The 16,676-nt window shown below is 38.4% G+C and overlaps 1 protein-coding gene across 1 annotated transcript in view; it reads left to right on the forward strand.

Annotated features, from left to right (window-relative positions):
- The window catches only part of LOC106085376 (uncharacterized), a 69,699-nt gene that overhangs the window by 932 nt on the left and 52,091 nt on the right, over positions 1 to 16,676 (forward strand). The window lies entirely within an intron of this gene.

Below are 16,676 nucleotides of genomic sequence, written 5' to 3' on the forward strand. Positions count from 1 at the left end.
AGCTACTCATAAAATAAGTGGAGAAAAAAACACATAGCTTGAAACAAAAGACTTAGGCAACGAACTTGCTGCCTTCTTTGAACTCTGCTCGCACACACACACACACACACACACATAAATTTCACTTTTTGTCTGTTTCTTATTTTACAACTAAAATTGAAAGTCGACAAACGACACATGAACAAATCAGAGCAAATCATACAAAAACTCAAACACACACACACACACACACACAAACATGCATGCATGCATACCTAAATGCTTGTATAGACAAGAAAAAATTAAAGTCTCATTGTCATTGCTGTTTGTTTGCTTGTTTGGCCCATCATCAATTGTTAAAGTTATTACAATTGTTAAGTGATTTATGATTGTTCGCTGCATTTACCACCATCCATCCTTAGCCTTAACCTCTGTCGTTACCTCTATAAATGCTGTCTTGTTTTTCGGTTGCTGGTTGTCATGTTCCCGATACAATGTCATGTTCATCATTAAATGGAAAAAACAAAGCGACAACGACCTACCAACCCACCAACCCACCGCCTCACCGACAAAGACCCCAAAGAACAGTCATCATCATCATCATCATCATTGCCTTCCTCATCATCTTCCTTAGCGTTGAGCGTTTATCGACGGCCAATAACAATGCATGCATGCATTCAATTTACTTTCACATATCACAAGACTTGTTGCTGCAAAGAAGCATCTCATCATAGCTCATTGTCAATTGCAATGGCATTGTCGTCAGCAGCAGCAAACAAATTTGAATTGCTTTTGAAAAAGTTGGTGGGACATGTGTCAAATGTCTTGGAAAAGTAAACCTGCAGTTTTTTTCGGTTTTTTTTTTAAGTGGCCCAAGGGGGAGATGAGTAAATTGATGTGTGATCCAGATAATTTGTTGACATTTTCTTTGTCAGTGAAAAACTTTGACTGTCGCATGTGACATTAAGCCTACAGCCAACAAATGCCTATTTCCGAAATAATATTTTTTTTTCGTTTCAACTCTGTGCTGCTTTGGAAATGAGGCATAACATTGACAATACTTTCGCTTTTTGCTTTTTGTAAGCCTACGGAAAACTTGTTAACAATCATTTTATTTAACTTAAGAATTATGAAAAAATATAATTACACAAAAGGGAGATTATTTAGACCACTAAGGAAAGGCAAAAGTATGGCGGGGCCCACTTTATCATACCCTTCACCCTTCATACACTACTCTCAAAACATAAAGGCTATGATGAAATCTAGTCAGACTTTTATTTTGCATACCTATTGAAATATTGAAAAGAACCACAGCCTTAGAAGGCCATATCGGATGAAAGATATATATGGGAGCTATATTTAAATCTGAACCGATTTAATGCCAACGTATTGAGACGTTACATAACATAGCACATGCTAACTTTTGTAAAAATCGGATAAAAACTCTGGCTTCTACAGCCTTAGAAGGCATTATTGGATGAAAGATATATGTGAGAGCTATATCTAAATCTGAACCGATATTGAAAAAATTGTGCACACGTACTGAGACTCTAAATAAAACGCATCGCGCAAAATTTTATAGAGAACGGACCAAAATTAAGCCTTCTACAGCCTTAGAAGGCCTTATCGGCTGGAGGATATATATGGGAGCTATATCTAAATCTGAATCGATTTCGAGCAAACTTCTCAAATATTGTGATAGGTGTCGAGCAAAGCATTGTACAAAGTTTTGGCAAGATTGGTCAAACAATGTGCTTGCAGTGGCTCTAGAAGTGAAAATCGGGCGATATGCATATATGACAGCTATATCGAAATCTGAACCGATTTCTATAAAATTCACCAGTTATGTCGAGAGTCGTAAAAAAACCCTTCCTGCCAAATTTCAAGAGAATCGGTTAACAAATGACCATTTTATTGCAATATTACTATATTGGGTTGCCCAAAAAGTAATTGCGGATTTTTTAAAAGAAAGTAAATGCATTTTTAATGAAACTTAGAATGAACTTTAATCAAATATACTTTTTTACACTTTTTTTCTAAAGCAAGCTAAAAATAACAGCTGATAACTGACAGAAGAAAGAATGCAATTACAGAGTCACAAGCTGTGAAAAAATTTGTCAACGCCGACTATATGAAAAATCCGCAATTACTTTTTGGGCAACGCAATATATGTCACAGCTATATCCAAATCTGAACCGATTTCTTTCAATTTCAATAGGCTTTGTCTCTCAGTCGAAAAACCTTACTGTGCCAAATTTTAAGACGATCGGTTGAAAACTGCGATCTGTATTTTGTACACAAATTAACATGGACAGACGGAGAGACAGACAGGCATAGCTAAATCGAATCAGAAAATGATTCTGAGCCGATCGGTATACTTAACAATGGATGTATTCCTCCTCCTTCTAGGTGTTACAAACAAATGCACTAAGTTATAATGCCCTGTACCACAGTAGTGGTGTAGGGTTTAACAATCAAGAGCGGGCTAACGTCGGGCGAAGCCGACCTTTTGAACTGAGGTTTAGGTGGCACTCTGCCATGTAATACCACAGGAACAGAAGAAGGAAGAAGCCTTCTAGTTCCCACCGTTCCAACCATCCAGATCGCTTTAAAAAGCCCAATAACTTGCGAATGTGCACATCCGCTAAATCGGAGAGGTTCTCAAAGAAATGAGAACCTGACTGCTGGTACGGGACACACACACAGAAGGTGTTCTATAGTCTCTTTTTTTTCGATGTCTTCAACAGCATCTACAAGCGATCCAGATCGCTTTAAAAAGCCCAATAACTTGCGAATGTTCTTGTCAGTTTAATCAGACATGTTCTCAAAGAAATGAGAACCTAAAGTGGAACTCCTTCTGACTGCTGGTGCGGGACACACACACAGAAGGTGTTCTATAGTCTCTTCTTCTTCGATGTCTTTAACAGCTTCTACAAAAGTCCATGCTGGCTACCTTCAGACTGTCAGCATGTTTTCCGAATAGACAGTGACCTGTCATGAGGGACAAAATGACTGAGACGTATATTCTAGCCAATGCGGTAGACTTCTTAAAGTCCAGATTAGGCCACATAGTTTTGGAATATTCACAACCCCCGCTTTGTAACCATCCATCATTCGTTGTCCTTCGAGTCTGATGCTGAAAACTTAGCTTACATGTTGCTAGAGGCATACCCACAGATTCCAGTTTGCCTGGAATGTGTAGGGTAGTTCCTAGTCTCCCAAACTCATCCGCTTTACAATTCCCAGGGATATCTCTGTGACCCGGCGCCCAAAACAGGTGTTCAGCTATCTCGTTGAGTGATCTGCGAAAGTCAAGTGCATTCTCCAGGCATTTAATGGCTACCTGGCTGTCTGAGAAGATATTTATGCCAATCGTCGTAATGACATGATATCTTAGCCATTGCAACACTTACTTAGTTGCAAGGATCAAATGCAAATGTTGCCCATGAAAATTCCACTAAGGAACAGTGGCAGTTGCCAGGATCTCTGCTTGATACACACTGCAGTGGTCGGGTAACCTTTTCGATATGACCAATTCTAGATCTTTAAAGTACACCCCAAAGCTCACCTGGTCGTTTAGTTTGGAACCATCCGTATAGAAAGAAGTCTATGTATCTTCTCTTACCAGGGATATTGTAGTTCCAATCGGTTCTATCAGGAATAGTGATACAGTAATTTTTATCAAAAAGCGACTCAGGTAGGGTGTAATCCACACTGTCTGGAACATCGGATATTGTGTCAAGGATAGCACATTCTCCTCAGCCGCCATATGACCAATGAGAAAGCTCCCTTAACCTCACTGCAGTGGTCGCAACAATGTCCAGAGGCATGAAATGTAGCTTTAAATACAGTGCATCAGATGGTGTCGTCCTCAGTGCGGCTGTGATGCACAAACAAGCCATCATTAGGATCCGGTTAAGTATTAAGCAGTAGATGGACTTTTGAAGCGTCGTCCACCAGACCACAACACCATATAGCATTGTAGATCTGACAATTACAGTATATACCCAATGCATGATAAGCGGTCAAAACCCCCAAATTTTGTCAATGGCTTTCTTGCTGGTGTATAGGGCAAGAGTGGCATTTTTTGCGGCTCAGGTAGAGTGTAATCCACACTGCCTGGAACATCGGATATTGTGTCAAGGAGAACACATTGTCCTTAGCCGCCATATGACCAATGAGAAAGCTCCCTTAATCTCACGCCAGTGGTCGCACAAATTTGTCTAGCCACAATGTTCAGAGGCATAAGATGTAGCATTAAATACAGTGCATCAGATGGTGTCATCCTCAGTGCGGCTGTGAGGCACAAACAAGCCATCCTTTGGATCCGGTTAAGTATTGAGCTGTAGATGGACTTTTGAAGCGTCGTCCACCAGACCACAACACCATATAGCATTGTAGGTGTCACAATGCATGGTTAGCGGTCAAAACCTCCAACTTTTGCCAATGGCTTTCTTGCTGGTGCAAAGGGCAAGAGTGGCCTTTCTTGCCCTTTCCAAAATGTTGGATATGAAGTTCAATTTCGTGTCCAGTAAAATACCTAGGTATTTTGCGCTTTCTGTAAATGGAACATTCTCTCCACCCAAGGAGACAGGTTCCACTGTAGGCAGCTTGTATCTCCTGCTGAAAAGAACTACTTCTGTCTTGCACGGATTTATACCCAGACCACTTTCGGTAGCCCACTTTGCTGTTGCACGTAGAGCTTCCTGAAGTACAGCAAAGCTAGCAAACTTTTCCCTAACCGCAATAGCCACGTCATCAACATGTGCGACCACCTTAATGCCTTTTTCTTCCAAAGGCTATATTCCAAAGTAGAGAAGACAGTACACGTCCTTGAGGTGATCCCCTTCTGACCCATCTTTTTTCCGCAGATCCCAAACCTGCCGTAATGCACCTCTCAATGAGGTAGTTATTAAAAAACTTTCTTACGGTAGAGTTGATGACTAGAAACTCCAATTCCTTCAGGATGGACGACGGTTTTACATTATTGAAAGCACCTTCAATGTCATGAAATGCTACCATTGTATATTCCTTGACAGCGAGATTACCCTCTATGTAGCCGACTGGGTCGTGAAGGGCTGTTTCAGTGGGTTTGCCTTTACTATATGCATACTGCTGCCACGACAAGCGATCTCCAGGGATCTTTGCCCTAAGCAATATTTCTATCAATCTCTCAAAAGTCTTTAGCATAAAGGATGACTGACTAATAGGACGAACATCTTTCGCCTTCGTGTGGTAGGGTTTTCCTGCTTTTGGAATGAAAATGACCTTCGTGTCCCTCCATTCCACAGGTGTATATGGCATTCTGATACAAGCAGAGTATGTGGTATCAGCCAGGGAACCATTCTATCAAACACAGCTTGTAATTCAACCAGTGATACATCATCAGGGCCTGGCGACTTAAAGTAGTCGAAACTTCTTATCGCCCAAAGGATTTTCGGCTTAGACACAATTTCTGTAATAGCCTCCGACGAATGGCACAATTTGGGTCATTGAACGGCTAGAATCCCTAATTCTTCGATTTCTTTAAAACAATCCTCACATGTCTAAATCTTGCCATACGATCTTAAAATCAAAAGACTTAAGCAACGAACTTAAATTTCATTCCATAAGAAGAAAAAACCAAACAGTTGTCGAAGAGAATCTCTAACCACATTCAGAAATCAACAGCTGTCATAATTTACGGCAAGTTCAATTCAACACCCAAGTCATTGACTTGCAACAGATATTGAATCACACAACTTTTCTTCAAAGCTTTTGCATTGCCAACAATTTTTAAGTGTTCAAAACCATAGACCAGATCAAAGATAGCAATAGTGGTGATTTAATGATTTATAATTGAAATATGAAAATTTTTTGTTGCTCACCTCTCACTCTGCATGGTGTTTGATATTATCTAACACTTTACAAAGAACTTGTTTCGTTTTTTTTTTTTTTTTTTTTTTTTTGGAGCCTTCGAATTTAATGCAAAGTAATGATTTGGCATTACATCGATCAACTTCATCATAGTGTGCGATAGATTTGATCTAGTTTAGCCAGTTTAGTTTACTATCGAAAATTGCAAGCACTAGAAAAGAGAGAGAAGTTAAATTGAATTGCTTTTCTCGTAAAAAAAATAAACAAAAAATGCATAAAGACCTTAACACTTCCAGCTGGCAGCTGGAAACTTGGTCCCAGCCACACTTGTGTATCACCAGTTATGTGTCTGTCAGTGGTGATTAAGTATGGCGATGATTTGAGATTTTCATTGGCGTCTGCAACAAGATGATTGTGATTTGGAGTTGATTTATTGTGCAGTTTGAGGTTTTTTCCTGTGAATTTTCACACAAAGGTGTTTTTTTTTTTTTTTTTTTTTTTGAAGGAGGAAAGCTTTTGCCTCTATGATTTCATCAGTTTGAATGATTAATCAACGTTTTAACATATCGAGGATAAATACTGAATTCTAAGAGTACATTGTGCCAATGAGAAAAAGGTTTTAACGGTTTTTCACTAACAAAAAAACCAACTTAAACTTGTTATGAGTTTGAGGCTTTTCTTGGAACGATATTGATTGCTGAGCTAAACGTTCTTGACACCATATAACAATCAAGACAGCTATCTTAAATGCTATCTGGGCATTCCTTGGTAATAGAGCATAGAAAATCTGTGGTGTTTTTCTAAGCGAATCCGCATTCTACAAAACCACAATTGAAGTCATTAAATCTATGGCAAACAATCAAGGAATATTTGTTGAAAATGTGGGATGATAAGTGGTAGAAGTGATTGATTTCCATTAAAAATATTAACGAGTTCTTGTTAGCATTGACAATGTTAACAATGAGTACCCAGCTGGTATGCAATTGCACATATATTGCGTTGCCCAAAAAGTAATTGCGGATTTTTTAAAAGAAAGTAAATACATTTTTAATACAACTTAGAATGAACTTTAATCAAATATACTTTTTTACACTTTTTTTCTAAAGCAAGCTAAAAATAACAGCTGATAACTGACAGAAGAAAGAATGCAATTACAGAGTCATAAGCTGTGAAAAAATTTGTCAACGCCGACTATGTGAAAAATCCGCAATTACTTTTTGGGCAACCCAATATGTATGTGTAACTCCTGTCTAAGAGATACTCTAACTCTAATTTACCTTATTCAATTATGCTTAACTAAACTAAACAAGTAAAAGCATGCTAAGTTCGCCCGGGCTGAATCTTATATACCCTCCATCATGGATCGCAATTGTTGAGTTCTTTTCCCGGCATCTCTTCTTAGGCAAAAAAGGATAAAAGAAAAGATTTGCTCTGCTATTAGAGCGATATTAAGATATGGTCCGGTTTGGACCACAATTAAATTACATGTTGGAGACCTGTGTAAAATGTCAGCCAATTCGAACAAGAATTGCGGCCTCTGGGGGCTCAAGAAGTAAAATTGAGAGATCGATTTATATGGGAGCTGTATCGGGCTATAGACCGATTCAGATCATAATAAACACGTATGTTGATGGTCATGAGAGAATCCGTTGTACAAAATTTCAGGCAAATTGGATAATAATTGCGACCTCTAGAGGTTCAAGAAGTCAAGATCCCAGATCGGTTTATATGGCAGCTATATCAGGATATTAACCGATTTGAACCTTATTAAACACAGTTGTTGAAAGTATGAATAAAATAAGTCATACAAAATTTCAGCCAAATCGGATAGGAATTGCGCCCTCAAGAAGCTCAAGAAATCAAGTCCCAAGATCTGTTTATATGGCAGCTATATGAGGTTATGTACCGATTTGAACCATACTTGGCACAATTGTTAGATATCATAACAAAACAATTCGTGCAAAATTTCATTCAAATCGGATAAGAATTGCGCCCTCTAGAGGCTCAAGAAGTCAAGACCCAAGATCGGTTTATATGGCAGCTATATCAGGTTATGGACCGATTTGAACCAAACTTGGCACACTTGTTGGATATCATAACAAAACACGTCGTGCAAAATTTCATTCCAATCTGATAAGAATTGCGCACTCTAGAGGCTCAAGAAGTCAAGACCCAAGATCGGTTAATATGACAGCTATATCAGGTTATGAACCGATTTGAACCATACTTAGCACAGTTATTGGATATTACAACAGAACACCTGGTGCAAAATTTCATTCCAATCGGATGAGAATTGCGCCCTCTAGAGGCTCAAGAAGTCAAGACCCAAGATCGGTTTATATGACAGCTATATCAGGTTATGAACCGATTTGAACCATACTTGGCACACTTGTTGGATATCATAACAAAATACTTCGTGCAAAAATTCATTCTAATTGGATTATAATTGCGCCCTCTAGAGGCTCAAGAAGTCAAGACCCAAGATCGGTTTATAAGACAGCTATATCAGGTTATGAACCGATTTGAACCATACTTGGCACAGTTATTGGATATTACAACAGAACACCTGGTGCAAAATTTCATTCCAATCGGATAAGAATTGCGCACTCTAGAGGCTCAAGAAGTCAAGACCCAAGATTGGTTTATAAGACAGCTATATCAGGTTATGAACCGATTTGAACCATACTTGGCACAGTTATTGGATATTACAACAGAACACCTGGTGCAAAATTTCATTCCAATCGGATAAGAATTGCGCACTCTAGAGGCTCAAGAAGTCAAGACCCAAGCTCGGTTTATAAGACAGCTATATCAGGTTATGAACCGATTTGAACCATACTTGGCACAGTAGTTGAATATCAAAACAAAACACGTCGTGCAAAATTTCATTCCAATCGGATGAGAATTGCGCCCTCTAAAGGCTCAAGAAATCAAGACCCAAGATCGGTTTATATGACAGCTATATCAGGTTATGAACCGATTTGAACCATACTTGGCACAGTTATTGGATATTACAACAGAACACCTGGTGCAAAATTTCATTCCAATCGGATAAGAATTGCGCACTCTAGAGGCTCAAGAAGTCAAGACCCAAGATCGGTTTATAAGACAGCTATATCAGGTTATGAACCGATTTGAACCATACTTGGCACAGTAGTTGAATATCAAAACAAAACACGTCATGCAAAATTTCATTCCAATCGGATGAGAATTGCGCCCTCTAGAGGCTCAAGAAGTCAAGACCCAAGATCGGTTTATATGACACCTATATCAGGTTATGGACCGATTTGAACCATACTTGACACACTTGTTGGATATCATAACAGAACACGTCGTTCAAATTTTCATTTCAATCAGATAAGAATTGCTCACTCTAGAAGCTCAAGAAGTCAAGACCAAAGATCAGATTATATGGTAGATATATCAAAACGTGGACCGATATGGCCCATTTACAATACCAACCGACCTACTCTTATTAAAAGTATTTGTGTAAAATTTCAAGCGGCTAGCTTTACTCCTTCGGAAGTTAGCGTGCTTTCGACAGACAGACGGACGGACGGACAGACGGACGGACAGACGGACATGCCTAGATCGGCATAAAATGTCGCGACGATCAAGAATATATATACTTTATGGGGTCTCAGACGAATATTTCGAGTAGTTACAAACAGAATGACGAAATTAGTATCCCCGCCATCCTATGATGAAGGGTATACAAATAACAAATAATGGACCCTATCTCAGTATTTGTATGAACTTCAAGCACCCTTTATTTCTTTAGAAAAAAGTTCGTTTCTTAAGTCTTTCGTTTATGTGTCTTAACATACACTTTATTTGCAATTTAACACAACCAGAAAAGTTTTGTTTACAGATCTTTAAGTAACATACCGATCATTTTACTAAGAATCGAATCCTCTATTCTCTCAGAAGTAGAAGATCCAGTACCACTTAATTAGATCTCTTCTGCTTCTTACCATTTTTGCCATAAATATTTTTTCGTTCTCTTCCTTGATTAACAAAAGGCGACACGCTTGTTTTCTAAATCTTTTGTTCCCCTCACCAGTGAACCATTAAAATTCATTTAGGCAATTTCGCTATTTCGATAAAGCAATTTTCTCCCAACTTAGGGAAATATATTTCATAAACATATATTTTGCACTAAACACCAACAATTTCTACACAAATCAAGTGCCCCCAAAACCTTCTTCATCGTCATTTTAGTTTTTATGCAATTCTGAACAGAAAATTTATACGCTAAGACCAAGCCCCTTGCATAAACTTTTGGTAGCTATGTTACACACACACACTCACACACACACAGAAAAAGAAAATCTATTTAGCCAATATCCATGGCTATTAAAGCGAAATGTAAAAGAACATTAATATCAATTTGATGAAATTGTGGCAAGACATTTTCTGGAGCGAAGAAAAGTGGGGAGGGGGGAGCTGATGGCAAGCAAGCCAAAAACTGCAGTGAACAACGGACAATTGTTTAAAGCAGGTCATTTGGCAAAGGCACCAACTACCACCAATTCCGATTGCTTACCGTAACTCGAACGTCTAGCGGTGTTTGGTGTAGAAAATACAATTACTCAAGTATTGATGGTGGTGTTGTGTGGTAGACAAGTTTTCCGTTTGGCCTTAAATAACCGCCCCATTCACAAACCGCTAGAGGTGGAGTTGGGTGTTTGTGGCCATGGGCAGCGGGAAAAATATGAAAATTTGCAAGTGTATGTTTTTGGGCTTAGCAAAGGTGTTCATATTACCATGTTGACCATGAAGCAAAAGTTCCAAGAATAAAAAAAAACCATAACGATTATGAGCATTTAAGAATTAGATGCACAATGGGCAGGGAGAATTCATAAAACATAAAAAATTAAAAATAAATAAATAAATAAATAAAACAAGTAGAAGTGTCGGGGCGAAACTTGGGAATGGATTCTGCTAAAGATTTATACAAAAAAAAAAATTGGTTGAATGACATAATTTTATTCATGAGGTGTTTTATGGGTTGCCCAAAAAGTAATTGCGGATTTTTCATATAGTCGGCGTTGACAAATTTTTTCACAGCTTGTGACCCTATAATTGCATTCTTACTTCTGTCAGTTATCAGCTGTTACTTTTAGCTTGCTTTAGAAAAAATGTGTAAAAAAAGTATATTTGATTAAAGTTCATTCTAAGTTTTATTAAAAATGCATTTACTTTCTTTTAAAAAATCCGCAATTACTTTTTGGGCAACCCAATACATACCAAACTACTGTCAAACCAGCAAAAATTAGAGCTTCTAGGAACCGAATAAGGAAGATCGAGAGACCGGTTTACCTGGGAGCTATAACAGGCTATAATGCGATTTGGACCCTACTTAGCACAGACAAAGATGTTGAAAGTCATAACACGACGCTACATGCTCAATTTCAGCCAAATCGGACAAAAAATGAGGCTTGTAAGGGCTCAAGAAGTAAAAACAGGAGATTGGTTTATATGAAAGCTATATCAGGTTATAGACCGATGCGGAAAATCATAGCGGAACACATACATGCATCACTTCACAGTCAAATCGAAAAAAAAAATTCAAATCGGGAGATCGGTTTATATGGCAACTACATCTCAATCTGAACCGATAGGGACCACTTGTAATCCCCAATGACTTCCATCAATACTATGTATCTGTGCAAAGTTTCAAGAAGCTAACCTTATGCCCTCGGATGTCGAGAGGCTTGAAACGGCGGTATGCAATAAGGCCCCAATGCAAAAAAAAAAAACCCCAAACGGAAAATAAGGCCCCAAACTTGTATACATGGACTTTGTTTCATTTCAAAAGTTAGGGTTTAACTTTGGAAACTTTATTTCATATGAAATAATTTCCCCAAATTTTGGGGCCTTATTTCATTTTAGTTTGGGGTAATTTTTTATTTGGTTGAGGCTTTATTTCATTTTTACTTTTGGGATTTTATTTCATTACGAAATAAAGTTTTATTTTGGGGTTTTAATTTCATTTTCAGTTTGGGGCCTTATTGCATTTGGGCTCTTTTCATACCGCCCTTTAAACAACTTACTGTTTTAAATTTCAGCGGAATCGGGTAATAAATGCAGCTTTAATGGGCTTCAGACCCTTAATCGGCAGATAGGTCTATATGGCAGCTATATCCAAATATGGTCCGATTTGGCCCGCGCAGGAATCCAACCTGCGTACAGCAAAAAGTATTTTGGAGAGCCTAACATAGCTCACTGTGCGAAATTTCACCGAAATTGGTTCATAAGTGCGTTTTTTATGGATCCAAAAACTTAAATCGGGAGATCGATGTGTATGACAGCGGTATCCTCATAAAGTGCGATTCTTATCTTACTTGGTACGAAGTCAAAAGACATAACACAACTCATTGTATCAAATTTCAGCGAAATGGGTCTTTGCGTCTTTTATGGACCCTAGACCTTCAATCGGGATATCAGTGTGTATGTCAACTAAATCCAAATATAGACCGATCTAGGCCATATTTAACAACCTTAAATCGGGTGATCGGTGTATATGACAACCATATATAGTCCGATGCTTACCATACTCGGTATAAATGTCGAGAGGCATTACGCAACACATTGTGATAAATTTTAGCGAATCGGCTAACTCATTGAGAAAAATTCATCGAAATTAGATAATAAATACGTTTTTTTACCATAAATCGGGAGATTGTTACATACGACAGCCAGGGACGTAACAAGGGGGAGAGGGATATATCGGGCTTAAGCCCTAAAAATTCCTATTTTTCAAATATCAACCGGGTGATACCTCTACATGGAGGCTAAATGAATATATAATCCGATATAGACTATCTTCAAATGTGACCTGCCTATGGACAAGAACAAAAGAGTCTCTGCAATGCTTCAGCTCAATAACTCTATTTTTATACCCTTCACCATAGGATGGGGGTATACTAATTTCCTCATTCTGTTTGTAACACCTCGAAATATGCATCTGAGACCCCATAGAGTATATATATTCTTGATCGTCATGTCATTTTAAGTCGATTTAGCCATGTCCGCCCGTCTGTCCATCCGTCCGTCTATGTGTCCGTCCGTCCGTCTGTCTGTCTAAAGCACGCTAACTTCTGAAGGAGTAAAGCTAACCGCTTGAAATTTTGCACAAATACTTTTTATTGGAGTACGTCGGTTTAGATTGTAAATGGGCCATATCGGTCCATGTTTTGATATAGCTGCCCTATAAATCGATCTTGGGTCTTGACTTCTTGAGCCTCTAGAGGGCGCAATTCTCGTTCGATTTGACTGAAATTTTGCACGTGGTGTTTTGGTATCACTTTCAACAACTGTACAAAGTATTGTTAAAATTGGCCAATGTTTTGATATAGTTGCCATATAAACCGATCTTGGGTCTTGACTTCTTGAGCCTCTAGAGGGCGCAATTCTCATTCGATTTGACTGAAATTTTGCACGTGGTGTTTTGGTATCACTTCCAACAACTGTACAAAGTAAGGTTAAAATTGGCCAATGTTTTGATATAGTTGCCATATAAACCGATCTTGGGTCTTGACTTCTTGAGCCTCTAGAGGGCGCAATTCTCATTCGATTTGACTGAACTTTTGCACGTGGTGTTTTGGTATCACTTCCAACAACTGCCTTAAGTATGGTTCAAATCGCTCCATGTTCTGATATATCTGCCATATAAACCGATCTTGGGTCTTGACTTCTTGATCCTCTAGAGGGCGCAATTCTCGTTCGATTTGACTGAAATTTTGCACGTAGTGTTTTGGTATCACTTCCAACAACTGCGCTAAGTATGGTTAAAATCGGCCAATGTTTTGATATAGCTGCCATATAAACCGATCTTGGGTCTTGACTTCTTGAGCCTCTAGAGGGCGCACTTCTCCTCCGATTTAACTGAAATTTTGCACCTAGTGTTTTGGTTTCACTTCCACCAACTGTGCTAAGCATGAATCTAATCGGTTCAATATTTGGTATAGCTGTCATTTAAACCGATTTTGGATCTTGACTTCTTGAGCCAATAGAGGGTCCAATTCTTATCCGATTTGGCTGAAATTTTGCATGAGATGTTTTGCTATGACTTCCAATAACTGTGCTGAGTATGGCGCAAATCGGTATAGAACCTGATATAGCTGCCATATAAACCGATCTGGGATCTTGACTTCTTGAGCCTCTAGGGGGCGCAATTCTCATCCGATTTGGCTGAAATTTTGTACTACGGCTACTCTCATGACCTTGAATATATGTGTCTATTATGGTCTGAATCGATCAATAGCTTGATACAGCTCCCATATAAGCCTATCTCCCGATTAAGCTTCTTGAGCCCGTATAAGGCGCAGTTCTTATCCGAACGAACTGAAATATCGCACAATGACTTCTACAATGTTCAGGATTCTATTATGATTTGAATCGGACTATAACTTGATGCAAAATAGCACAATTCACTCACTATTCCAAGATGTATGGATATTCGCCCATCAATTCGTTTACGGTCTTCAAAACCTACATTGGAAGATCGATCTGAGTGGAAAGCCTTGTAGGAGTTTTGAAAAGATTTTGCCCTTTTAGCTTAGTATGCCTTTATTTTAGTATACCAGCCCATTGTGTTTTGAATTGAAAATTGCAAAGTTATTTTAGTGCATTGAAAATTTACATTACTCATATAAACGTTAAGCGGGAAAAAAAGGATTCCCCCTTGCCAATACGTGTTGCTATTTTAAGGCCCCATAAAGTCTGACTCAATTCACTTGGAACTCTTGCAGCCATAGCCTTAGGCTCTTGAATTCGCTGATTGTTTTTGTGGCCCCTTCGTTTGGTCCCCAACGACCATTCGATATTTCTATGGAAATTTTATAGATGTTGATTAGGAGAATTTGAACATTTTGGCGGTTACTTAATTTAAATGTAGAGAACTCAAATCAATCCATAGAATTTTTTATGCCCAAATGCCATCAAACCCCCTTGAATGCCATAAACCCAGTTTTCTAACTTCTTTGCTTGCTATTCAATTTGAATTCCTTGCAAAGGCTTATATCTTTAAATATTATTTATTAGGTGATTAAGCTGTTTGTACAGAAAATGATCTCACAAACCGGAGGAGTATCTTTGCAACATTTGTGGCAATGACAGCGAAAACTGTGGTATGCGCAAGCAAACACGTTTAAGTGGTTGAAGTTTACTATGGTGGCCATTTCACTGCCACATCAATCTATTGCTTCTTGTGGTCTTCCATTAATTTTATTTATAATTGTTTGTTCCATGAGGCTTAGCTAAGAATTCTATGTCATGCCATTTGTCATGTGACTAGCTGACGTTTATTGTATGAAATATGGTTTTTTTTTCGAATTATTACAGGAAACATGCTCATAAATGTGCTTGACCATAGTTGAGCCGCTTGGCAGAGATTGATATGTGGAAACTGGAGTTATTTGGAAATAAGAGTTATTTGATAGAAGAAAGTGGCCGTAAATTTTTAGATAAATGATAGCGTGGTGATTGATTTGTAATTAATATGGCAAAAAGATTCCCACACACAGTGTGAGCTAGGATGTGATTTTATTTTCTTAATAAATGACTGCGATGGTAAAGACATGGTTGTTATAGACAATTTTGAACTGAATAATGATTGCAAATAAACACTTTATTACACAGTTTACATGAGGTTGGCAAACGGTCTTAAAGGTGGCCTTATTTTAAGAGAATAGAATTGTTGGACCAAATCTATGGCATTATTGATAGTTGGAAAAAGATTTAAAAAAAAATCATTGAGCACAATTTTTACAACGTGGGCTTTAAAAGCTGCCATCTGTAATCTTGCAATCGTGGGAACATATATATAACAGACAATTTAAGATCTAGAACGATTTTTACTTCAATCAGTGTCCTATGAAAAGAAACGAAGAAAAATGGACAGACAGAGGAAAAGATAGACAAAAAGACCAATCAAGCAGAGGATGAACTAACAGCCTTAAGTGTGTTTCAGGCACCTTTAACATCTGATTGCAAATACAAATTTTGCCCATGAACATTCCACTAAGGAACAGGGCAAACTTCTCACATATCAATGAGTGCAGTCCGATTCAAGTTTTAAACTTGAATCTAAACTTGAATTTAACTTAAACTTGAATTTAAACTTGAGCTTAGCTCAATGATAAGGGGCCTCCTTTTTATAGCCGAGTTCGAACAGCGTGCCGCAGTGCGACATCTCTTTGGTGTGAAGTTTTACATGGCATAGTACCTCACAAATGTTGCCAGCATTAGGAAGGGAAAACCACCGTTGAACAATTTTTCTGATGATCTCGCCAGGATACAAACCCAGGTGTTCAGCTTCATAGGCGGACATGCTAACCTCTGTGCTACGGTGGCCTCCTTAGCAACTGATTGGATCTGGAATATTGCCAAGAAACCGACGAATGGAAGCAGGAGTACCTATTCGCTACTTAGCATTTGGATTTGCTTTGTATGCCTTGGTTTCGCTTCCCGAAATCATGGCAAATGAAAACGCATTAAAATCGGCCAGGCTGAACTTTCGATATCCACCACCATGGACTCATATATATCCTCATTTTTATACCCTCTACAATGGGATGGGGGTATACTAATGTGGTCTAAGACCCGTTTCTAAAACCTCGAAATATTCGTCTAAGACACAAATAAAGTATATAGTCTCGACAATCTGAATCGATCTAGCCATGTCCGTCCGTCCGTCCGTCCGCCGTCTGTCGAAATCACGATAGAGGTCGAATGCGTATAGCTAGCCACTTGAAATTTTACACAGATACATAAAAACGATGTAGGGCGTTGGGGATTGGAAATGGGCTATAACGGTTTAGATATAGATATAGCTC

Source organism: Stomoxys calcitrans, chromosome 2 (assembly GCF_963082655.1).
Source record: "Stomoxys calcitrans chromosome 2, idStoCalc2.1, whole genome shotgun sequence".
Lineage (NCBI taxonomy): Eukaryota > Metazoa > Arthropoda > Insecta > Diptera > Muscidae > Stomoxys > Stomoxys calcitrans.